At 45.0% G+C, this 25767-nt stretch overlaps 1 long non-coding RNA gene across 1 annotated transcript in view; it reads left to right on the plus strand.

The window, feature by feature from the left end:
• The window catches only part of LOC109281029 (uncharacterized), a 59816-nt gene extending 36979 nt beyond the window's left edge, over positions 1–22837 (plus strand). Inside the window, exons 2-3 of the long non-coding RNA XR_002087537.2 lie at positions 19294–19386; positions 22584–22837. This is a non-coding gene — a long non-coding RNA (uncharacterized LOC109281029). The remainder of the gene's footprint in view (positions 1–19293; positions 19387–22583) is intronic.
• Positions 22838–25767: the final 2930 nt, after the last annotated feature.

Raw genomic sequence — 25767 nt, forward strand, 5'->3', positions numbered from 1 at the left:
AGACAGTTCCTATGCTGTAAGCAGTTCTCTATATAACTGCCCGTAAACAATAACATGTTTCCATACCACAAGCCTCATCAAGGTAATACAGACTGCATGGAACAGATTATTGAGCCTCAGCCAGATTAGGAGCTCTTCAGCCAAGTGTTACTGCCTCACCTGTGGCTGAGAGGATTAACATTGGATTCTGCCCCTGACACTTGCAGCTTCAGGGAGATCCTGGCAGTCAGGAATCGGTGTCTGTTTCCTTTTCTTCCAGTGAAGAAAAATCAGGTTCTGTTGCACACCTCAACTTTGGAGGGCTGACTTTAGAGGGAAAGCTGCATGTGCTATGTGAGTAAATGCAGTATGCCTTGCAACATCACACTTGAACCCTCATCTGTGCTTTAGCTTCTAGGCTTAGCTGAAAACCATTCCAAAATGTGCATGAAAGAAGGAATAAAAATTGCAAAAATAGGCAAAGGTGCAAGTGACAGAATGGAAGGAACAGGTATTTGTCAAACCCGGAGGATGTTCTTGAAAGAACAAGTTGCATCCATTCAACTCCCATCCAGCTTTATGCCTGTCAGTGGCCCCATTGGGTGCATCCACACATGCAAGCATGTACGCGTGCAGCAGCTCAAATAGAAGTGGTGCAAATTTGAGCCAGGGCTTTTTGCCTTGGTACATGTGCCTGGATGTGCACTTTGGTGTGGGGCAAATTGTGCCACTTGAGGCAAAATAACCTGCCTGGCTCCTCCTGGATCTGCAGCCAAGGGGAGCTAGAGCCTGGGGCCAGCACCTGTGCTGTCCCCAGCAGTATAAAAAGCTGCCCTGTCCTGGTCCCATCAGTACAAAAAGCTGCTCTGGCTAGTAGCTCAGGGCTACTTGCTCTCAGGAGCTTCTGGGGCATGGCCAATTGGTACCTGGGGACACTACCCCTTGTGCCAGCTGGATGGCTGAAACATCCCTGAGAGTTCCTTGCACCTTATACCCACTGCAGCCATCTGGCAGTAGAGGCATCTGCCCCTCTGGGCCAGTTGCCAGTGGGCTGTGGGTGCAGAGTTGGCTTTTGTGTGGCACTACTGCCATGTGTCCCCCTGCATGGCTATCTGGGCAGCTATCGTCCAGAAGATGTTTCCAATGTGGTGGCCTGCTTTGAACTGCCAAACATGTCCTCCTGGCCCCAGTTGGCCAGGAGGTCAGCCACCTCCAGCTGGGTCCAAGATACCAGCTCTGAGCAGACACCTCTGCCTGGGTCCTGCCACTTGCCTCCCTAGGAGGAATTCTGGTGTTCCCGATTTGAAAACTGAAAAATCCCTGATAAAAAAATCCCAAAGTCACTCTGTAAAATACCCAAAATCCATGTTCCTCCACAATTAAAACAAAAGACCACTAATATATATATACACAGAGAGAGAGAATGAAAGGCAGAGAGACGATGATCAGTTGGGCAATGTTTTACTGATATATCTACAGTGTTAAAGCAGTTTGGAAGCCTACCAGTGTCTCTATCTTCATAATAAAACCTTTTGGTTTTCTTACCACAGAGCAGTTAGAGCTTCCTGTGACCCCTTCATTAACCAGGATGTGGGGACAGCTGCCCCTGCAGCCACAGCTTCTGCCAGCAGGTCTAGCAGCTGGGCATGCAGGGTGTGTGCTGAGGGGATGTGGGGTTTGCAGGAGGGGAGTGGAAAGTGGAGTGGGGGGCTGTGGGGTGTGTGGATGGATTGTAGAGGGACTGTGCGGGGGGCTGCTCAGGAGGGGTGGGTCCCCGGCCCCCCAACAGGGGCCACATGTTGCCCCATCCCCATTTGCTCCTCCAGCCCCCCCCAGATTTCTGCCCTGCCTGGCCCCATTCCCTGCTGGCTCCTGCTGCCCCCCCAGCCCTCCCCCCACTTGCACCTCCAGCCCCCTGATGACTGCCCCACCTGGCCACAGCCTCCTGACACAAAAAAGAAAAGAAAAAAAACTCAGACTCACTGGCAGTAGCAGGGGCTGTGGGGGCTCTGGGGCCTCATGACAGACCCCCCCTTCACAGCATGGGGCAGTAGGGGGCAGCAGGGCCCGGCCCCAGCCAGCTGGCACCTGCACTGCCGCTGCCCCGGTGGGTGGGAGCGGCCGGAGTTGACAGGGCATCATGCAGCTCTGTGTGCTGTCAAGCAGCTGGGGGCACTGTGGCTATCATCTGGACCTGTGCTGCATGGGGGGGCTCTGCTACGAGACCCCAGTGACCCTGATGGCAGCTGCTACTGCTGGTGAGTGCAGGCTTTTTTTCTTGTTTTTTTTAATTGCAGGAATGCTGGGACTGGGTGGGGCAATGACTGGGGGGGGCTCAGGGGGCAGGCGGGGGCTGGGGCTGGGCAAGACAAGGATTGGGGGGTTTTGAGAGACAGGCAGGGGCTGGGTGGGGCAGTGATTCAGGGGGCTTAGGGGCAGGCGGGGGATGGGACTGGGTGGAGAAGCCATTGGAGGGCTGGGGGAGTGGGTAGGGCAAGCAAGGGTCCCCCCATGGTCCCCTCCCTCCTCCAGCCCCCCCACCCCTTACTTACTGGCAGGAGCCTGGGTCCAGTTCCCTGTAGCTGGTACATTGCCTGCCCTGTATGCTGCCTGCCCTGCTGGCTACCAGAGCATCTCTGTGGAGGACCCAGCCTCCGGTTGCCTCAGGGCACAGTCCAGAACCATGCAGCCAGCCTACTTCCAAGCACATGGGTACATTCTTGCTAAATTATGAAGTCTCCTTCCTCATGTTTATGTTGTCTGCTTCTCAAGCTAAGTCATTGTTACAGGGAGCCTGTGGCCCTGTTACTGTAAACAGTCAAAGAAAAAGAAACTTACCTGAGCACCGGTGAGACACCAGAGACAGTGACGTCATTAGCTGGTGCCGGGAATGTCTACCGCACCGGGAGACTTGAAAATTAGTAATTGAAACTGACCGGCTTTAAAAGCCGAGGAGTGCATCAAGACAACCCCCGAAAGGGGAATAGAGAGATCTGTGGCCCCAAGATGGAGAGCAACGGAGCTGAGTTCGTACAGAGGTACAAGAGAAGCCAGGGAGTGACATCCCCTTGGAAGGCAAATACTGAGAAGCAGCTGAGGTAAACCACAACTGGAGATTGTTCTGTTTACCCCTGGAACCAGGTAGACTGACTTTAATTAGAGCCTTTTTTGTCTGAATTGTTGGCCAGCTGGCCAGATTATAAATAGACTGTGTCAAGTTGTTTCACAGAGCAGAGGGGAGGGGCAGAAGCCTGAAACCCCACTTTGCAAAGAGACCTTTGAACACTAGAAGGGAGGGCCAGGCTACAACTAGATCTGGACAGGTTACAGGGGTGGGCAGATGAGAATAGGATGGGATTCAATACTGACAAGTGCAGGGTACTGCATCTAGGGAGAAAGAATCAGCAGCACACCTATAGGCTGGGGAACTCCCTTCTCATCAGCACAGAGGCAGAAAGGGATCTTGGAGTCATTATTGATTCCAAGATGAACATGGGCCGCCAATGTGAGGATGTGGTCAGTAAGGCTAACCACACCTTGTCATACATCCACAGATGCATCACGAGCAGGTCCAAGGAGGTGATCCTCCCCCTCTATGCGACATTGGTAAGGCTGCAGTTGGAGTACTACGTCCAGTTCTGGGCTTCAGGAGGGATGTGGCCAGCATTGACAGTGTCTGGAGGAGGGCCACTCACACAGTCAGGGGGCAGCAGGGAAGGCCCTCTGAGGAGAGGCTATGGGACCTGAACCTGTTCAGCCTTCACAAGAGAAGGCTGAGAGGGAATCTGGTGGCTATCTCTAAACTTACGAGGGGGGACCAGTGGGGAATGGGAGAGGCCCTGTTCCCCTGAGCACTACCCAGATTAACTAGGAATAATGGCCACAAGATGATTGAGAGTAGGTTCAGGCTAGACATCAGGAGGCACTACTTCATACTCAGGGTGGCTAGGATCTGGAACCAACTTCCAAGGGAAGTGGTGCTCGCTCCTACCCTGGGGGTCTTCAGAAGGAGGCTAGATAATCACCTAGCCAGGGTCATTCGATCCCAGCATTCATTCCTGCCAATGGCAGGGGGTTGGACTTGGTGATCTGCTCAGGTCCCTTCCAACCCTACCAACTATGAAACTATGAAACCTATTAGTGATTAGACCCACATATTATTTTTGTGGGTTTATCCATTAAGGGCATGGTACCCTGAAGTATTGTGTTGCCTAATAACCAGCCTTGGCATCGCTCTTAGAGAGTAAATGAACATCCAGATACAGTGACAGAGAAATAAGTGTAAGAAGACCAACTTCAACTGTAATTAAGAACACTGAACTATCCGTGTGTTATATTTTGCATTAACTCCCATCAAGTCATGGCAGGCAAGAAAAACACATGTGGGATGCTCTGAATTGAAGTTTTTCCCTTTTTTATAATAATTTTTTAGAAACACCCACTCACAATCATATTTCAGCTTTTCCAGGGACAATAATAGAAGAAGGAAGTAGAGTCCAAGGGGGATTTTAAATTAAAAAAAAAAAAAAAAGGAAGCAGCTTTTCTTTGTCACTCTTTTACCTTTCAGGACTTTATTACCCCCTTTAAAGCATTTAACAGATTTTCTTCTCTTTGAACTGCTCATTCTTTTAAATTCATAATTTAAAAAAAATGTCCAAAATGCTCCCTACTGTCAGAAATAACCATATTCTTGACTAATTCTGTTCTTTTTCTCTTTTGATTTTTTCTTTTTTAAGCCAGGGTGAATGTTAAAAAAAGCACTTCAGTGTTTTAAAATCATGTTAGCTCTATTTGATCTGGTGATAATTCTAAACTGATGAACAAAAAGCAAAACTTGAAGGCAAAAATAAATCTTCCAGCAGCAGCGGGGAGGGCAGGGAGCAGGTGGGGGCATGGGTTGGGGGCAGGGAAAGGGGCTGGACAGGAGAGCAGCAGCCAGCTGAGAACTTCTGCACATAGCTTGGTTGAGCTGATGCCACCATGTGTGCTCTGCCCACTCTTGCTCTGTTTCTCTGAAAGCAAGAGCAGCTGGGAACTGTTTTGGAGCTCTTGGTGTGGGAATGCTGCTGGGTACAGACTCTGTGGGAGTGGGAGGAGATTCCAGTGCACCTCCTAACTTGGTGCCTGGGGTGGGTTCCCTTCTCACCTACTCCTTGTTACACTACTACTTGTGCAGCAGGGTTGATTGTGTAGTTTTAGGAATAGGTTTGATAAGGACTTAATGGGATGATTTAGATACAGCTGATCCTGCTTCAAGGAGGAAGCAGACTTCCAGGCCCTACTTGTATGATTCTAAGCAGACTTTGATCATGAAGAAAATGTTTACATAATCCTGTCGTTTCAAGTGCGGGTGTGCGTGATATAATCTATTTATTATAGATTTATAATGTACGCAACACTGTTATAGTATGCATGATGTGGAAAAGACTGCATATTGGACAATACTTATTTTTCTTCTTTTTTGTTAACTGAACATTGAAAAAAATCTTTTAAAGATGAAACTAGGAGAAGTTAGTGATACTGTACTATTTGGGAGCTTGCAAAAAAAGTCTGAAAAAACTCTCTGCTTGACTTGGCCTGTCAGAAGAGCCTGTTTATATACTATAAACTATCCAGCAGAGCTGACTATAGATTTGTCATGTGCTCATTTAAGTCAATGTCAAAACTCTTCGATTCAGTGGCACAGGAAATCATGGAGGACTAGCTCATGGCTTAAAAAGTCCCAGAGTAGTTTGAAGGCCCGATGCCCCTCTGTATTACCATGGTTTTATTCCATAGCTCTCATCATATTGTAACACTACTGCACTTAGCCCTTACTGACTCCAGAGATATATGAGTAGTCAGGATTATTCAAAAAGCCACAATCTATGCATTAGTAGGCAGATTGTAGCATGCACACTTCAATTCAAAAGAAAAGTGACAGTCCATTCACTTACTTTTAACACAGTACAATGGGGGGGGATGATATATGTAGTAAACATGATCACCCTCCTTTAAATATGTATGTACTTTACCTGTGTGTACAGTATAAACCACTTTTGATAAGGCTTGTTGTGAACAGTCACTTGTCCCCATCCTCAAGGAGAAGTATGAGCAAAGAGGGGTGGTGAAGCTTTAAGATGACCAGCAGGTGCAGAAAGCTGTCTAATTTTATTAGAGCTACGCCCCTGCAGAAGGCCTTATTGTCTGCTTGCTTCTGCTAGATGCTTGCATCAGCTCCCTGCTGATAAAGTAATGAACAGAACCAAAATCTTGCCGGGCAAAACCGAAATGCTTGGGAAAATCAGGAGGGTATGGTGGGGAGAGGAAAACTGGGAAAGAAACAAGCATGCGTGTACAGTGGTGGAGAAGCAGTTTTATGTTTATATTTGCCCAGATCCTAGAAATCCAAGATGTGCTCCGCTTTTCACCACTTGGATCAGCAGAACTGAGGGCTGCAATGATTTTGGTTGGACCTGTGGAATAGTCTTTTGCCTTTTTCCTCTCTTCAAGATATAACTAGTCCTGGGCAACCATATTCTGCTCAGATATGGTCAGAAATTCTGAGGAGGATAAGGGAGGTGCTTCTTAGTTTGGTTTGGTGTGTAGCCCACAGAGCTTTCACTTCTAGTTGACCCATATTAGATGGGGAAGATGCTGCTAGCTCCTCAAATCCAGGGTGTAGTACTGTAAAAAATAAAAAGATTACCCTCCTTGCATATAGTCTTTGAGGCCTTCACTTGCCCTCTAGTGGCAGGCTAGACTCAGAACAAGCTACAGAACTGCAGTCTCGCAAAGAAAGCAAGCTTGCTTGTTCTCAGGCCTTTTTTGAGAAAACGGGACCAGCAGGGTCAGTGTGTTTCCAGTGTGCTCATGCTCTATGGCAGTCGGCACAATATAAATGCCAAGAAAGATTGTGGAGTTAACATTTTTACTCTTATAATTGGTGTATTGAGTTTGAATGATAAATCATGCATGTGCCCACATGCATCAAGGCTTCTTGTATACACTGAAAAATTAAATATAACTGCTGTATTTATTATTTATTGTTGTTTGTTCTTTAGCAGCCCATACAGGCCCAGAAAGCTTGTCCTGGTTTGGTGAGGCTGGAAGCCAGCCCCACGTCAGGGGGATTTCTGTTTCTATAAAGGAAGGGAGCAAGGAAATGAACAAGATGAAATTCCCAGGATGAATGACCAAGAAAACCCCCTAGTCTTTTCCAGCCTACACACGAGCCTTGCTTTGACTAAACTGCACAAGGCTGTAAACCTCCATCCACAATGGAAAATTCATTGTACTCGGAAATCTTTGTAAAAATGGATCAAAATAACCAATTTCAGTTCTCCAGTTAAAATGGCTGAACCTATCTTTTATGTAAGCAACCTATTACACATTTCTTGTCTCTCTTTGACTCCCCCTTATATCTAATCATCCATTAGGTTTTATTTTTGACTGTTTTAGTATATCATAATTTAGAAAAATAGTTTTTATTCCTCAACTCGTAATAGAAATGGGTTGGTTATTTATTAATTAAATAACAGATAATGAATTATTAATAATTTAATTAAACCCTAAGGCTAAAAAAGACCACTAGTCATATAATTGCTTTTTAAAGTTTCTTCCTTTATAGGATGCACCCTGAAGTCTGACATTGTTCTATGTGCAATGCTGCTGCTGTGGGCAATCAAGGGAAGAACCCCAGTGAACATGGACAGGAAAGGACATTTGCACTGAACATCATGACCAGGATATGAGTTCTCTTTAAAATCCCTTTAAAAAACAAACGCCATCCTCTCTCAGGTTTTCCTGTGGGGCTCAGCATTGGTAAGCACTGAACAGTCCCTATAATGGATTCTACACTTCACTGCTGACCTCCCCTGGGTTTCAGGAGCTCTGTCAAGAATTTTGTTTTGCTCTTTTCATGTTTGTGCTTACTTTGTTTCTATATCATATGAAGGCCTTGCAGCAGACTCTGAAGGTGACTAGATTTTTTGTCTTATTTTCACTTTCCCTAGGACAGGGGTAGGCAATGTTTTTGGCTGGAGTGTCAAAAAACCCACAATGTCTACCTTGTAAGGTGCCAGAGTGCCAGTATACCAGGAAAACAAAACCAGAGTGGAGATGCATGCCAGGATGCACTGCATATTAACGTAGTTAATAATCATCAATGCTCCTTTTTTTTCTTTTTTTCTTTTTTTTACAGTAAATACCAGGTTTTTCTAAAAATTCTAAACCTGGCATAATAAATAAAACTTCATATACTACATGTGCACACACAGAACCAGACACACAGATGCCCACAGACACGTACACACATATGTGGCCAGGCTGCTGGGCAACAGGACAAAAGTCTGACCCGATGAGGACACACCCCAGCCAGACTTTGTGCCAGTGCCAGACCCTGCCCTGAGCACCCGGCCCCGGCACCCTGGTGCTGCTCCCAACCAGGTAGGACAGGGCGTCCATCTGCCTGAGCCCCAGGCCCAGGGCTCGCCCACTCATTGGGAGTCTCCAGCACAGAGCCTCCCTGGACTCTGGCCCTGCCCCCCTGCAGCTTCCCTCCAGTTTTTTTTTAAAAACAATTTCCTTGCACATCTTCTGGTGTGCTGGGGAAAATGTCTTTATGTGCCACTAATTGGCACATGTGCCGAGGGTTGCCAATCCCTGGCCTAGGAGATGAGAAGCTGAGCATGCTTGATTGAGACCACAAACAGCCATTCTGTTCCAACCCATTAGGCATCTGAGTGGGCTAATACACATAGCTGCAATTCTATTATACCCTATTCAAGTCCTGAACATTCATTAATGCATCTCCTTCTGTAATATACCATCACCTTGTCCTCAAGTTGAGTGATAAAAAGTAGTGAGAAGGAGTAGTATCTACCCACCTTTTGTACTACCTGTGTACCTGCTTTATATACTTATTAGGTAGAAGAGAATCTGGCCCTAAGGCCAGATAGTGCATATTTTATGCAATTAACTGTTAATTGTGCAAATCATGCAATAGGTGCAGATCAATTATCACACAATTAACTGGGTAACTGTGCAATATAATTAGACCAGCCACAGGTGAGAAGTAATTATCACACCATAAAAATGACTATCAAGGTATCAAAGCCACCTAGATACAAAGTTAGTTCTGGAAAAAATGTGTAACAACCCTATATCTGGTTTCTATCCAGCTTTACTTTAAATGTGTGGCAGGGCCCTTGTGTATCTTTAATCACTCCTGTTCTTCCTTGCCCTGGTTAGTTGTGCCTCTCTGGAACAATTCAGCTATCTTAGAAGGTTATGAATGAAGAAGCGGACTGCAACATGTTCTGATCTGTTGATAACTTTGAAAAGGCCAAAGCCTGTGCTCCCCAATCCAGTTTGTGTCTTCCGTCTCTCCTTCAAAGATCTAGGTAAAAGTACTTCTTGTGAATGGCCTTCAGACCCTAGTCTTCTCTTAAAAGAAGCGCTAAGAAGAGTTAAAAAAACCCACATACTGGTAAAAACTAGTAAGACATAAGATAGTACCACACTTTCATGTGCTTTTTATAGCTTGTCTACTCTCCTTTGCTTGGTTAGATAGCAATAAGTTTATTGGGCAAATGCCTGTCTGCTTAGCCATTAAACAAGTATATCTGTCTTTCTCTTCGTGAATGTACATTGTGATATGGTACTGGTCACTGTAGTATCTCAGTAATTAACATGTTTTTTTTAAATAAGGCCATCAGTACTTTATAAATCATTGTCTCAAGAATGGTTTCCAGGAGCTTAAAAATATTTTTTTCCATTGCTGCCAGCTAGCAAAGGTATATTATGTTGAAATCAATTTTATGGTCTTGCTTCTAAGTTTACTGATTTAAGGCTATACTTTCTAGTATTGGCAGAACTTATACTGGTATAAAAGTAATTTTGTTGGCATGTTGCTCCTCTGTATTTTGGCAGGTAAAATAAGTTCTCTCAGAGTTAAAGTGCTTTTATTCTTTTAGTATAATCTACAGTGAGGCTTATGCTGCCATAGTTGTGCTGGTAAAGTATCATGGCCCACACAGATACACACCAATTTAACTTGTTTGTGTGCAGAAGAGTATAAGACACTTCTATAATGGAGTCAGAGTGCACTGTTACATAATTTTAATTGAATTGACACTAGGGCTTTTACCTGTACAGACTACTGTATATACTCAAATAAAAGACAACCCTGATTATAAGATGTCCTCCTAATAGTTGGAGTTTATAGGTAGAAAATTTATAAATGTGTTATAATATTCCAGGTATAGAATTTAATTATTGGAGGTTTGCCTTCAATTTGTACCCTTTCTACTATTACAACAGGGGAAATAACTCAGGGGAAGGGGGGGAATCAAATAGCCCCTTTGCTCTCTGCTTCCCCTCAACTTTTTCCCCTGGCAGCCCCATCCTCCTATCCTTATGGTCAGGCCCTTCTCTTCCTGAGCAAATTAGAAAACAATTTTTGCAGTCATATTTAATTTCAAAGTTATTTGCATATAGTACCCAGGCACTTGGTTCATCTAGAATTGATGTATGATATTTTTCTTTTTGAAGCTGCTTCAAGATTTAGCATAGCACTTTTGAGCAGCATTTTGGTACCTACTTATATGTAGTACAAACATTTTTATTTTTTTTACTTACAAATTTTATTTAAAAGACACTTAGCACCCTATATTAACAAAGCTTCACAGATTGAGTATCCTTGTTTTACTAAAACTTCATACCACAAAAACAACTACATATCCAAAAGCATACAACTACATATGTTAATCCCTTGAACAAGATACATCAACTTCCCACAAAAAACTTACAGACTCTGTCTTCATACAAAACACCATGAAAAACTGTTACCTCAGTAACCACCAGAAACTCTCCACTCCTCCCATCAGTCCTTTCTGTTGGTTCAGTGAAACAAGATGCATCTAGTCCTTTTTCCTCCACTTGTTCTCTGCCTCTTCTTCAATCTCTTCCTTGTCCCAGTCGAGGTAGTATTTCAGTTCATGCAGCCCCAGCTTCAGGCACTCTCTTTTAGTAAGCCAACCCCTTAAACACCCAAAGCTTTCTTACTTTCCATAAACTAGTTTTAACAAATGCTAATAAAGTCCTCAATAACTTTTCCTTTGGTCTCTTTGGTATGAGTATATCTAGTACCATATGTATTCCCTTGCTAACAGATTTATTCTAGTGGCACTAAGAAAGCAGAGGATCCTTTCCCACACCCGCTTCGCACATGTACATTCCCAAAATTCATGTCCCACTATTTCTTCTTCCCCACACCTCTCCCTTGGGTACCTTGATGAGCGTCTTGAGGCCCCTCTGTGTTACACTTCTCTCATGGGCAAAATATTTATTACAGCCATCCTTGCTAGGTCAGTATGTTCCCTTTTTAGTTGTGTACCCATCACCTCTCCCCACACTTTCTTCACTAGTCCTTCTGTGAAGTTTCCCACTGGTGCCCTCCTGTCTCTCTCCCTTACTGCTTTCATCAATTTCTTATGATCCTTCACAACCTCCAGCCCTGCCTTCACTATTTTATACCTCTGCACAAATCCTTCTATCCTTGTGTAATGAGGATGGAAGGCCTCTCTCTCTCATTTGAAGGGCCAAGTTCTCCAGGTCCTTTCAGTTCCCTGCTCCCATTGTGGTGCTTTTTAATCTATTTAGTTTAGCCCCTGTTGTTTGTCCATGCTCTGATGTATGCTTTAGCACCCTTTCCATCAAAAGTCTCTCTCCAAATGCTATGCTTATATCATCCATATATAATATGCATTTACCTCACCCCTTTCCAGTATCTTTACTCCACTTATGACCTTGCCTTTTCTTATTCTTTCTGCCAACAATCCCATGCCACACACAAATAGTAGTGGTGACAGGAGGCACCCTTGTCTTACTCCTGTATGGATTTTAAAAGCCCCATTTAGATGGCCATTACTTTGGACTTGACTCTCCGTATCTCTGTACAATAACCTTATCCAATATATACATTTCTCTGGGAAGCCCATTTTTCCCTAGCACCTTGAATCCATGATCCACTTGGTCATATGCTTTTTGTAAATCTAGGTTTGCTATAACTGTGTTTGTTTTTCTCTCTTCCACACGGGACAGTGCATCTCTGATCACTCTGACTGCTCTGGAGATCCTTCTACCTGGTACTGGACATATTTGGTCTTCAGGTATTATCTCCTGGAGGTTTTTTCTCATCCTCAAAGCCAGCACCTTGGCCATTAACTTATAGTCCATATTAAGGAGTGTAATCAGCCTCCAGTTTTTCAGGAGTTCCTTCTCCCCTTTCTTGAAGATTAAGATCACAGTGCCTCTTATAAAATCTTTCCCTACCTCTCCTGTTTCCACTATTTCCTTGAAAACTTCTGCTATATCCCTTTCTACCCATGCCAAAACTTCATAAAATTACATAGGTAGCCCATCTGATCCTGGCAATTTCCCACTTTTAAAGGTTTTTAAGCACTCCTCCACTTTCTCTAAGCTTATCTTTTCTTCCATCTTCTTTGTTTCCTCCACCTCTACTTTCTCTTCAGTCTCTTCCTGCAAAACCTTCATCTTTTTCCTGTCTACTTCCTTCTCTTGATAGAGTTCTTCATGAAATCTTCTTGTTTCCTAAAACACTTTCTCCTGCTTTTCCACTCAGGTACAACTTTCTTCCTGCACTGCCATTAGCTTTCCTTTTGCCATCTGCTCTCCTAGGCAAAAAGTATCAGGACCACTCTTTATTTTTGCTCATCTAGGTTGCTTGTGCTAAGAACACTCTCTCATATCTTCCTTTTAAACTAGCTTTCTATCTCCTGCATTGTTTCTTTTTGTTCAGGAATGGGCAGTTATTTCAGCTGGATGTTCTGCTTTTTGTTCTGCCCTTTCTGACACTGTGCTGCCTGTGTCCTCCCCAGTCTGCTGCGTACCAGTCACAGAGGCTGCCAGTGCTACTTATGGCAAGGGTTACCTGGTCATTATGGCACCTGTGCCACTGAGGCCAAGTACAGACAGTCAAAAAGCCCAAGGCAAAATCAATTCAGTTTTTGCAGGTTACTCTAACCTGCAAAGACTGAACTGATTTGCAAGTGAATAGACATTCACTTTTGATTCAGGAAATGCAGGCACATGCCTTCAGTGGCTCAAGCCAGAAGCCATGGGGAACTAGAACATACTTCCCAGCTCCAATTCTTTCCCCCTGCTTCTCTGCTCTATAAGAAGGGGTGTGGCCAAGCCCCAGCCCAGAGCTAGCTGGAGGATCTGCTGGGGGGAAGAGGGCGTGGGTGGGGGAAAAGGTAGTGGCATTGAATTCATAAAAGCTTGAACACTTTTCTCTGAAGTAAGCATGTATTGAACAGAAGGGAATAACCCTGTAGAGGCACCTGGAAACAGGAAGAGAAAGTGATGAGCAACCCTACAGAGTCCTGCTGCTGTGGGTTGGGATTGCAAATCCCAGAGACCTCAGGGGCAGCAGGAAGAGGAAGTGAACACACAGCCGATGCTGGAATCCTGAAGGATTTAACTTGAACCAGGAAGGGGTCTGGGACAGAAGTTTCATAAGCCAGTTTGACCTGAATCAGTAAAGTCTGTAGCATCTCATCACGGGGGTCCTCTTCGGGTGGAGCAGGGTCATCCATTGTTGAAGAATCCTCTCGAAGTGAAGGTCCATCTGGTGTAGAGGTGGGGTTCAGGTGGTCCCCTCTGGGTCCGGTCCGGCGGCGGTTCATCTGGTGGGGTCAGTGTACTGGCGGTGGCCCGTGATGTGTTCCACGTAGATGTCACAGGACCAACGGATGGTGTCGGACACCATGAGGCAGCGCATGAGCTTGGCGTAGCGGCGAGAGACATGGCAGGCATGCAGGACGTTCTCAGTGCTGGGGTCCCAGGTTCATTCAACCAGGTTCATCTTAAACCAGGTAGTTTCAGCCATTTTGAAACTAGTTTATGTGTACCGATCTTCTGTTCTGTTACAGGTTTAAACTAAAGTTTAAACTAAAGACACTAAAGTTTCTGAAGACTTAAACTAGTTTATGTATAACTTCTGGCCCTAGCTCGATTGGCCACTCCTGGTGTAACTTATTAAAATCTGTTGGAAAAATCAGATGTAAAGCTGCATTGGTCTAAGTTACACCACCTGATGTAGGTGTTGTCTATTTGTTCATTTGATCCTCATAACCGGACTATTTTTGATTCCCCTGCCATCTAGTGACAAATTGCTGTAATAGTACCTACTATGGAAGCTATTTTTGAAGAGTTAGTCATCTGTCCTCTCTGGACACTGGTGTAATTTATAATCAGTGGGCAAAACCACAGCAAGTTTCATCTGTACTTAGTGTGTCATGTGTCCTAGCCTGAGACCACTGATTCTCCTAGGAACACAGAACCCTCACAAACCTCATCATTTTCCACTTCAAAGAAAGGCACACTTTTTTTACCTTGCTTTTTCTAATATTAATACAAGCAAGATGTGCATCTTTAAAAACACATTAGCAGACAAACATAAAATCTACCATAACACAGTATTCCCATGCACATGCTTCTCCCTGTAGGCAGAAATGAGAGAGCAAGTGACAGGAGAGCGATTTTAGTCACCCTGCTGAATACCTTACTGGAAGGTGTTCACATGCTACAGTAGCAAGGCCTGCTACGGACAATGTTGAATAAAATAAAATAGAAAATCCAGAATGATTCCATAGAGGTTGTGGGACAGAACTTAGATTTTAAGGGGGGTTTTTCTTGCTTAAAAGTCAGACATTGAAATATATTTTAGAGAGGGCTTCTGGGGTGTTTCCAGACCCAGTCAGAAGTCCAACTCCCAGAATTACTGTAGCTCATTAAAGTGAGCAACTCTGTAAAGTCCCATGGCCACTTCCTTCTGCTTTTGATCACTGCTAGGTAAAGTTCTCTATTCTTTGTTTAGTTCTCTGCATAAATTTATATTCTTAATGTTAAGAATAGGTATATCTGCTGCATCAAGATTTCATCCTAGGATTTCAAAAACAACTTGGCAACCATTAACTGATGGAAACTTACAATACCTTGTTGGGCAGGAAAATTGTGTACAACAGATAGACCAAATGAAACATAACTGACAGAAGTAGGAAAAGAACCTAGAAATCATGATCTCCCATCAGTCTTAAATAATAACGATACTGAAACTAGATGGCTACTTATTTTTAATAAGTCACTTTCCATCCTGCATCTTAGTCTCCCTCCCTGTAAGCTAGTAAAAAGTAATACCTACCTGCTTCACAGCTGTTGAAGCAATTAAAAATGGAATTATTAGTGGGCGCATCTACATGCGCACTAGACTGTGCAGTTTTTACTGCTCAGTCATTTATTCTGCAAGTAGAAAACAACTGCGTAGTAACCAGTGTTACTGCACAGTCCCAACACTACACGGCTATTTTTAGCACCTATTGCATAGCAGCAAGTTGCTACTGTGCAGTAGCATCGGCATCACAGTCCATGCCCGGCAATGCTATGTTGCCGTACCAATGAGCTACAGTAACGTAGCTCATCGCTATAGTGATGTAGCATCTCGTGTAGATGCACCCACTGAGTTGATATTGTAATACCACTTTGAAAAGCATATGAATGTTAAGGATCATTGCGATAGTAATGAATCTTCATTTTCAAAGGGCCTGAGCAATTACTATGGGCTGTTATAATGAGTTTTTTTTAACTCATTCATTATGCAGAACATATATTCATAGAAAAACTTTTGCTCAGGCTGAAGACCTAATGATTTGGTTTGGAAACCACCAGCCCTACCATCCATAATTGGGCATCATCCCTTTGGCTTCTACAATCAGTGGTGACATGTAGGGGGTGCACGTGCACCCCCTGACAGGCAGCATTCCCTGCTTAGGTGACGGGCACGGGGGCAGGTGAGAGTGCTGGTGCCCCCCCTGAGAGCACCGGCTGGGGAGTGAGGGCATCAGGAGAAGCAATCCCCATGGTCCTCCCATGGCCGATCATGCTGACGGGGGGGGGGTGGGGGAGTTCCCCTGCTGCTGATAGCACCGACCCAGATTGGCTGTGGGGGGACCCCCTCGGTCAGTGCTTTTGCCTGTGGGGGGACCCCCCCATTGCTGACTCACCGCTGGGGGGACAAGTGCCCCGCCTGACTCAGGAGGCACCAGTCGCCCATGTTACGGTTATTGCTTTCACAGGATTCTCCTTTTCCAGAGATAGCTAATAGTGTCCTCTCCACTCTTAGCTCCAAACACTGAAAATGGTTGCCGTTTCCTCTCTTCCTGTTCTTTCAGGGCTGTGAAACCTAGTAGAGGTATCCAAGCTTGCTCTTTCTCCTTTTCTAGTTGCTTCACTAAAAGTAAGAGCCTGGAAGCTAGTGAGAATTAGTTGCAAACAAAGGAGAGCCACATGATCAGCCAGTTCTTCATGCACCCTCCCAAGTGGTCTGGATGTTAGGAAGAAAGGAACAGTAGGATTTGGCCACAGTCTAGATAGAGTGGAGACACAGCTAGAATTTGAGGGCCTTGTTACACCTTGTGCTGTAAGCCACACAAATGCTAATCAGCTTAGTGTTGTTTGGCTTAGTGGAGCAGTTGCACCTTAAGGTGAAACACCACCTCTGACGGTCCTTCACCTGCACAACTGTGACTTGCCGCTAGAGGCTTGGTGAGCAGGGGCAGGACCAGCTTGCTACTCTTGCTGGTCAGAGTGAGTGCCACAGCTCTGGAGCACCCCATGGCCATGGTGTCTGCTGCCACGTGGACTGCCTCACTGCTCATACAGGGCAAAGTGAGCGCTGGAGCCCCAGAGCACCCAGCAGCCACAGTGCCTTTTGCCACCTGGACTGTCTCACTGGTCACACAGGGCAGAGTGAATGCCACAGCCCTGGAGTGCCTGGCAGCCACGGTGCTTTCCACCACTGCTCAGACTGTAGCTCACTTTGCCCAGTGGGAGCAGCAAGGCAGTCCAGGCAGCAGGAAGCACTGTAGCCACTGTGTGTTCCGGGGCTACAGCACTCACTCTGCCAGGCAGGAGCAGGAAGGTAGTCCAGGTGGTGGTGGGAGGCATCGCAGCTGCCAGGCACTTCAGGGCTATGGCAAGCAGTGGGGCAGAGGCATTGTGCCCAGCCCTGCTGTGCCCCAGCTTCCACACTCACCGTGTCTCAGGAGAAGTCACTGTGTCCTGTGGTACTAGAAGACTTCAACTTGGGCAGAAGAGTGTGGAGTGATTACACCTTAATGAAACAGGAGCAAGGTTATGTGAATTAGATCTCTTTTTGCTATTAAAGCTATTTTAAATAGCTTTAAACAGTCAATGGTTTTGCTCCTAGTAGGCAGTGATAGGGAGGGAGAGCAGAAAGAGATCCAGGACTCAGAATTTGAGTCAAGTGGGAGAGTTAAACTCCTCTTCAAACTCTGGAAACAGAACTGGTTCTTTCCAAGTTTTGATCCTGGATCCAGAAACTGGGTCATGAGATAGCATTGTGGGTCTAGACATATCCTAAGTCCAGAGTTCTGGGATCCTTCATTCTACTTTTGGTCCAAAACTGATGGTTTGCGGCCATTTAAACTCTGTCTTATCTCAGGTTATCAGCAACCAACAGAAGCCAGTACTTAGCCTCTACTGCTTTTATGAAGTAACTAAAATAACCAAGACATTAAAAGAGCACAGGATTTGCCTGATGGTTATTCTATATACAGTCTCTAGGTGGTGCAATTACTTCACACATTGCCTTCAACAATGTGCCTATGGCAGATGAGATTCTTTGGGTAAATGTGATACCTTTTATTAGACCAACTGAATAGCTGAAAAAATTGTTCTTTGCCTAAGTCCTTAGACCCATGGCTAGAACCAACAACCCTACAATGTGCCTATGACACTTCAAATGTCATATATTGCTTTTCAGTCTGGTTAGATTCATTAACTTTAAATGATTGCTGCTGCTGTTGTAATAGGATTGAGTAAGAATCACCCAAATCTTTACTTCCCAGATAAATGCTTTGCAACCTCTTGCAAGCAGTAGTACATCTATGCTGCACAGTACCAAGGTGTTAAACTGGGCTCCCCATGCCACCTTCTGGGTTTGTATTCTATATACTGCAAATCCTGCAACTGAATACGATTAGTCAGTTTAAAATAATCTGATGGTGTATTTGCTAATCAAGTCAGTGGACCTGGATGAATTAATGTAAAGACACATCTTCTGATATAATGGGTCAAGCAAGCAGGAGAAAAAGCAGGAAATAATACTTAAAGAAAGGTTAAGTTCCAAAACTGCTGTTTCCTCATTTTGATGAAACAATTTGAATTGATGTTGATAGATATCATTTGCACAGCCCAACTTATAGCCTGGGAAATACATTTCCATTAACTTTTGCAGTTCCTAAAATTTTGTTATGCAGCACTATGGCTAGAACATCAGCAATACAATAAGATCATGAAATTAATTTATGAATAAAGCCTACATGACTACTGACTATAGCCGATGTGACATACAGATTCTGAGAAGTACTACCAGATGACCACATTATATTCTGCAGTATAAGCCTGCTCACATAAAGTCAGTAGGAGTTTTGGTGTTCAATTCAATGATAGCCGGATTGAGTCCTTACCTTGCCTGGGGATGAAGTAGACCTGAATGTTATTTGTTTTCCTTGTAGCTAAGGTCAGCCAGCAAACTACCTGGGACTTCTAAAGTAAATGTCAGCCCAAGGGCATGCCTAGAAAACTATCTAGATAAGATAGTAATGAGACTGTAGGTTGTAATTAAATATCTATTGTAAACTTGTTTTGCCCAGAGATTCCCATTTGTAACATAAGACTAATTTTCCCTTTTTCACATGGGTGTTGTGAGAATTTATTCAATAATGTCTGTAATGTGGCTGGAGTAGTATTCAGCTAGAAAACTCTATAGAAGTGTTTAAGGGGTGGATGTCATGCCACCCACAGCCATGTCACCTCCCGACTGAAATAGTAGTGCCTCATCATCGGAAAGATTGCCTGCCATGCCTTTGATGTTATGGGAGATATGTCTAGACACTCCTGGGAGACAACTGAGAATGGTCATACGCTCAGGATGTTGGTGGCTCTTCGCAGGGCTCCACCATCCCCATCCCCTGCCCTCACCACACCTGGTGCTCTGGGCGCTGTTATGTGCTTCTGAGACCAATGTTCCTACCCTCATTGGAAGGACCCTCAGCTGGGGTCCATGGTTAAGTGACTGCTTGCGCCGTTCTTCCCCACATGAGTCCCAAGACAGCTACCTCCCTCTCTTCTGGTTCCCCCATTGCCCTCCTGTAACTGGGGCCAACTCTCTCTTCTTCTCCACCTCTTCAGGGAGTAATTCTGCCTATGCTTTCTTCTTCCCCTAGGTCACCGGAGTGGTTCCCTTCACCCACTGGTACTGGATTCACTGGCTGATTGAGTCTCTCCATTGGATCACATTCCTCACTGGGTCTTGCCAGGTAAGTTGCAAAGCTGGAGCTCTCCCTTTGGCTCTGGGGTCAGTCTTCTCCCCTCGCCTGCTCTCGGATCTCCTCTTCTCTGTTCTCTTGTTTCCTCTGAACCCTGGATACTCCCTCAGCATCCCTTAAATCTTTCTTTCTTTTCCCAGCTGGGTCCACTGTGGCAGCCTCCTATTTGCTGCCCATCTGACCCAGCTGTTCCTCTCCAGCGTGGTCTCTTTTATTTTCTCCCGTGCCATTTTCCTCTTCCCGGGTTCAAACCCCAGTGGCTGGGTTTGCTGTGGCAGCCTTTGATCTGCCGCAGCCCCAGCCGACTCCTCTGGTCGTTTTGAGCGTGGCACTTTCTGTATCTGGGTTTGCCGTGGCTTCTCCTGCTCCTTGAGGTAAGTTTTTTTCCTTTTGTTTCTCTCTCATCATTCCCATGGCAGGGTGCTTCAGGCACCATCACAAAGTGCATATTATTATTGTTATGCTAAATACTGGAATCCACTAAAATTGGAGAGATAACATAACCTTTTGGAGTATTTGGTCTATAGCAGTGGTCTCCAGCCTTTTAAGCAGGAGATCTCCTTTGGCATTTAAAAGCAACCCAAGATCTACTGTGTGCCACTGTACCTCCCCCCACCCTGCCTAGCAGGTTCATAGATTGTGAGGCTGGAAGGGACCTTGGGAGATTAATCAGGTCCAGCCCCCCTGGACCAGGCAGGAAAGCTAACTGGGAGTCAGGTGACTCCAGCAAGGTCTCCTCTTGAAGATTTCCAAAGTAGGAATAGGCTCTGGAGGGAGCCTATTCCACAGTCTGGACACCCTGACTGTGAAGAAGTTTTTCCTAATATTGAGCCTGAAACAGTCTTTCAGGACTTCGTGGCTATTACTCCTGGTTTTCCCCAAGGTTGCCCTGGTGAACAGTTGCTCACTGAGCCCTTGATGTACACCCCTGATGTAGCAGTAAGCCACTATCAAGTCCCCTCTCAGCCTTCTCTTTTTCAGGCTGAAGAGTCCCAGGCCCTTCAGTCTTTCCTTGTATGGCTTGCCATGCAAATCTTTGATCATACAGGTGGCCCTTCTCTGGACTCTCTTGAGCTTTACCACGTCCTTGTTGAAGTGTGGTGTCCAAAACTGGACGCAGTACTCCAGCTGCATTCTCACCAGTGCCAAGTAGAGTGGAAGAATCACTTCCCTACTTTTGCTGGATATGCATCAATTCATGCATGCCAGGGTATTATTTGCCCTGTTGGCTACAGTATTGTGCTGCCGGCTCATATTCATGCTGTGGTCTATTATTAACCCCAGGTCCCTTTCATTCATGGTGCTGGTAAGTTTGGTATTGTCAAGCCTGTAGGTGTGTAGGGGGTTTTTTTGTCCCCAGGTGGAGCACTTTACATTTCTCAATGTTGAACTTCAATTGATTCTGATCCGCCCAACTTGGGGTGGGGTTGCTCTCTATGTAAAGGAGCATTATACATCTACCCTAATCAAAATGGGATCAGAGAAGAAAAAGTTGAGGCATTGTGGGTTACGATACATGGAGGTTGTGGGGAAAGGGACTTGGTGGTGGGGGTCTGCTACAGACCACCACACCAAGAGGAAAAGCTAGATTTGGAATTCTTGAGGCAGTTCTCAGAGGCTGTACAGTCTAGGGACATGGTTGTCATGGGGAACCTAAATTACCCTGACATCTGCTGGGAGGAGCAGTCAGCCAATTCCAACCTTTCACATAGGTTTTTAACCTGCATGCAGGACCTTCACCTAACACAGGAGGTACAATGTCCCACTAGGAGGAATGCCTTACTGGACTTGGTGTTGGCCATGGGGGAGGACCTGGTAAGGGAGCTGCAGATTTGTGGTCACCTTGGGGACAGTGACCACCAATCAAATTCACCATATGACCTAGGGTGGATAAGATAAACTAGTAGGGTGGAAGTGCTTGACTTTAGGAAGGCTAACTTCAGTGTGCTTAGGAGTCTATTCAATGATGCACTGCAGGAGAAGAGTATTGGTGAGACAGGAAGGGTGGTTGTTCCTAAAGGAAGCAATTCTTCAGGCACAGAGGGAGACTATCCCAGTACGAGGGAAAAGGAGCCAAAAAACTTCCTTGGCTAAACAGGTAAATCCAGGGGATCCTAAGGGCAAAAAAGAAGGCATATAGATAGTGAAAGCAGGGGGAAGCTACCAAGGAAGAGTACAGCTACTTGGCCCACACTTGCAGGGAGGCAGTTAGAAAGGCCAAAGGAACTACAGAGCTGAAGCTGGCAACACAAATTAAAGTCAACAAAAAGACTTTTTTTAGGTATATAGGGAGTAAAAGGAAGGTGCTGGGCAGCATAGGACCCCTACTGAACAAGGAGAAGCAATTAGTGATAGAGAGGGGGGACAAGGCTGAGCTATTCAATGAGTTTTTTGCCTCAGTGTTCCTGAACAGGACTCAAGATAAGTCTTCTAATGGCTTCTTAGACGGGCAGAAGGACACCAGCCTACCAACTGTCAACACTGACTTAGTGCAGAGTCATTTGGATGGACTGGATGTGTTCAAGTCAGCAGGCTCAGATGAGCTGCATCTGAGGGTACTGAAGGAATTGGCTGGTGTCATAGCAAACCACTGACACGGCCAATATGGTCCCTATTTTCAAGAAGGAGAGGAAGGAGGATCTGAGTAATTATAGGCCAGTCAGTCTCACCTCCATCCTTGGAAAGGTCTTTGAAAAGATTATAAAGGATCATATTTGTGGGAGTCCAACAGGAAAAATAATGCAGCAGGGAAATCAGCATGGATTTGTAGCAGGTACATCATGCCTGACCAATCTGGTTTTGTTTTATGACAGGGTCACGAAATGCTTAGACGCAGGAGTAGAGATGGAAGTGGTTTTCTTGGACTTTAACAAGGCCTTCGATACAGTATCTTATCCTATTCTCATAAATAAATTAAGAGGCTGTGTCTTAGATGTTACATGGTCTGGTGGGTGGCAAATTGGCTTAGTGGTCACACCCAGAGAGTTTTTTTCCCCCCAGGGTCCTCAAGTCCATCAGTTCAGGGTTGAGCCCAGTGATTCAAAAGGGCTATGTACACAATAGCACAATCCATCAGATAACTCAGTCCTTGACGAATGCTACTGAGCATTAACTGCTCTCTTCCCAGGGAAGCTGCACCCATGCATAACTGACTGTTAGTTTACTCCTCGATTCCTTTCCTGCTCCAGGTTACTGGCCCAAGAGGGCTCACTCACCGGTGTGATCTTCGCTGGACCTTCCAGGATGCTCTACCACCACAAGCCTCACCTCTGGTAAGTTGATTCCTTTCCACCACCTGTCCTCTCAGGTGGCTTGGGCGGTCACTGCACCTCCATGCAGTCACACTTTCCTCTGGTCTAGGATGGGGTTTTAATTTCATGGCTGTTTTTCTGAGCCAATCAATGCCACTTCTGGTCTGCCACAGCAGCTGCTACTAATTATAGTCCCAGGCTTCATGCCCTTTGTAGCCCCGAGACTGATTGGGTAGACGTTTCCCACTTCAGGGAATCTGTCCATCTCATTCCTTCATACCATAGCTTACATGCCACTCTGTCAGTGTCCAAAACCAGAATGTCTGAGAACCTTCAATCTTTCTTCTATGCTATGCCTTATGCTTGGGAGTTGCTCCCAACCATGACTAAAAGTCTCTTCCTACAAAAGACCTGATGATATTGGATGCATCAGGACCGTGGTCTGTCATAGGACATTGTCACATGTTCACCAGTTGCAAATCATTGGAATGTTAAGGTGTATTAAAGTTAATGTGTGTTAGGATGACATCACATGTTCATTTGCAAGTTACCAATCATTGGGATAGAGTGACCTATTAAAATTAGGATGCGTTAAGGATAGAATCCTTACCTGAAAGGGAATAACTCTGACATGATAAGAGGACAAATAACACATATTAAACTGTTTACCCTGTGGATGCTTGAAGTTTAACTATGTGCAGTAAGTGTTAAGTTGAACGTGTGGCACCAGCCATACTGACCAATTTTGTCTATGTCCGTCAGTTTTGTCATGCTATATACTTAGCTTGTAAGTGCTTTTTCTGTGGCTGTACAGTATCAAAGAATCATATAAAATTAGGGTTGGAAGGGACCTCAGGAGGACATCTAGTCCAACCCCCTGCTCAAAGCAGGACCACCCCAACTAGATCATCCCAGCCAAGGCTTTATCTACCTGGGTCTTAAAAACCTCCAAGGATAGAGATTCCACAACCTCTCTGGGTAACCTGTTCCAGTGTTTTACTACCTTCCTAGTGAGAGAGTTTTTCCTAATATCTAACCTAAACTTCCCTTGCTGCAACTTGAGACCATTGCTCCTCGTTGTGTCATTTGCCACCACTAAGAACAGTCAACCTCAATCTTCTTTGGAACCCCCCTTCAGGTAGTTGAAGGCTGCTATTAAATCCCATCTCACTCATCTCTTCTCTAAAGTAAATAAGCCCAGTTCCCTCAGCCTTTCTTGACTTGGCTGATCCTAACTCTCTCTCCTGTTAAGTGGGTCTTTCTGGCCTGCACATGCCCCAAGGCACCCATTGCCTTATAGGCTAATCACAGCCTCCAAATTTCCCCTACAGCTATGCCCATGCCTTGCAGGTGTTTCCAATAATCACTTAGTTGGGCACTTTATCCCAAACCACCATGTCACCTCAGGCCTTCACTCTGTTGTTGGGGCCTCAGCCTTCCTCTAGCTGTCCCCCCTGTTAAGTGTATTATATCTTAATACATGAAGAAATGCCATCAACCAGGAGTCCAAATGTCTGTTTAGACCTCCCAGACGCTTGCAGTTACTGAATGACAAGAAGAATGAAGAAAATTGTTAACTCGGGTGGCATTATGGGGGATAACCATGCCACATCTACTGAGGTGGGAAGCGTAGGCAATATAAGTGAAAAGTGACTACGTAGCCTGGACAACCATGGAACATCTCATCCACCCAACTCATCTTTAAAATTCAAGTATTCAGACTAATAGACCTATTGGAAAAAGCTTTGAGAATATATGTCAATAAAATATAGAAGGCCTATCTAGGGCAAAGGCTGAAATATTAAGTAAAATGATGACTAAAAAAAACATTGAAGTAATTGCCTTGCAGGAACCACATGTCTCTGACAGTTCACCCAATAAGCTAGAAGTCTCAGGTTTTATATTAATAACTTGTTAACTCTACCCCAAACATGGACTGGCCACTTACATGGGACATGGACTCAGAAGTGAAGCTTTTGCCTTAGAGGGTGGCCAGTATGTGATGATAGAAATAAAAATTCAGAAGCACAAGACACTCAACATATAAGCCCTCCTCATAGAGATGTCATTCACATACACTTCCAGTGGAGCAACATCCAGCATTGTATGTTGGTTACTTCAATTCTCATCATACTTTATGGAAACATTCTACAAACCATGAAAACAGCTTTCAAGTGATGGACTGGGCTACAGCTAATAAACTTCAGTTCATCTATGATGCAGATTTAAGAGAAACATTCTATTCTGCATGATGGAAAAGATCTTATAATCCTGATCTCTGTTTTGTCTCAACAGATGATAACAATACCCCTTTACTGGCCTCACAAGAAGTACTTAATATTTTTCCTAATTGCCAGCATAGTTCTACTATAACCATGGGCGACTGGTATCACCTTAGTTAGGGGGGCATGTGACCCCACAGCAACAAGTTAATGACCGGGGAGGGGGGGTTCCCCCCACAGCCAATAACTCCAACTGGGAAGCGGCCACAGTGCTCCTGGAAGTGGCCGCAACACTTCATCCAACGCTCACACTTCCTGGCTGGCACTCACAGGGTGGGGGCACTGGCACTCCCTCCTGCCCATCACCTAAGCAGGGAGTGTGGCCTATCAGGGTACACCAGCACTCTCAGGGGGTGCACGTGTACCCCCTACACGTCACCACTGATTATAACTGAAATTGGTATTACCCTCCCAGTTATTGATAGTCCTCCCCTCCTGTGCTGAAATACTGATAAAGTTGATTGGACTACCTTCCATAATATTACAGAAACTAACATCAACAGGATCCTGCTACTCCAAAAATATTTTAGATTTATCAAATTAATTAAATCAACTGCAAAGAAAACTATCCCAAGAGGCTTCAGAAAGGAATATATCCCCTGCTGCGATAGTGTTTGAGAGAGGCTTTTAAAGAATGGAGTAAGAAAGAAGACCCAGCCCCAGCACCTAAATTGAACCATAGCCTTAACAAAGCCAGAAGGGATAATTGAACAAAAACAGTCAAGGACCTGGATTTTACTCATTCAAGTCACAAAAGCTAGAAACTTACTTCAAAGATTAGGTGGAGTCAAACCCTCAGAATTACACCACTTCACCCATAACCCCGTCCAAATACCTAC

Source organism: Alligator mississippiensis, chromosome 2, assembly GCF_030867095.1.
Source record: "Alligator mississippiensis isolate rAllMis1 chromosome 2, rAllMis1, whole genome shotgun sequence".
Taxonomy (NCBI): domain Eukaryota; kingdom Metazoa; phylum Chordata; order Crocodylia; family Alligatoridae; genus Alligator; species Alligator mississippiensis.